The sequence below is a fragment of the Chinchilla lanigera genome, unplaced genomic scaffold, assembly GCF_000276665.1.
Source record: "Chinchilla lanigera isolate Chin_1 unplaced genomic scaffold, ChiLan1.0 scaffold00099, whole genome shotgun sequence".
NCBI lineage: Eukaryota > Metazoa > Chordata > Mammalia > Rodentia > Chinchillidae > Chinchilla > Chinchilla lanigera.
Window position 1 is genome coordinate 7655460 of NW_004955500.1, and position 495 is coordinate 7655954.

General features: G+C 73.9%; 1 protein-coding gene across 1 annotated transcript in view; it reads right to left on the bottom strand.

Annotated features, from left to right (window-relative positions):
- The window catches only part of Adcy6 (adenylate cyclase 6), a 19634-nt gene extending 19514 nt beyond the window's left edge, over positions 1-120 (bottom strand). The window contains exon 1 of the mRNA XM_005406656.2: positions 72-120. The gene's annotated coding sequence lies outside the window, so the exon portion shown is untranslated. The remainder of the gene's footprint in view (positions 1-71) is intronic.
- Positions 121-495: the final 375 nt, after the last annotated feature.

The window sequence follows — 495 nt, forward strand, 5'->3', positions numbered from 1 at the left end:
CCCCTCTCGCGCCTCGCGCGCTCGGCCGGGACGCGGGGGCCGGCGTCTGCCTGCGCCCCGGCACCTCTCACCGAAGGCGGGGCGCTGCTCGGGACCTCGATCGTTCCCGGCGCGGAGCAGCCGCCCCGGTTACCTGGGAGACGGGAAAGCGTGGGAGAGCGGCCTTGGCCCGCGGGCTGAGACGGTGCCAGCCGAGGGGGCGAGTCCGACGGGCGCTGCGAAGCGCTCGCCCCTTCCTCCGCGGTGCGGGCCGGCCGCTGCATCCCGCCCTGGCCCAGCAGCCGCTCCCACCCCGGCCCCGCGAGCGGACACGCGAAGCCGCCTCCGCGCCAGACCCAGCCGCGCCTGTGCTCTCCCCCGCAAGCCCCGCGACCCGACGCTCGCCCACTCCAGATGCCCCTGGGGCCCCCAAGCCCAGGACAGAACTTGAGGCGCGGAAGAGACAAAAGGAGTTAAGGAAACGCTTTGATTACCTGCCCGCCACCTATCTCTGTA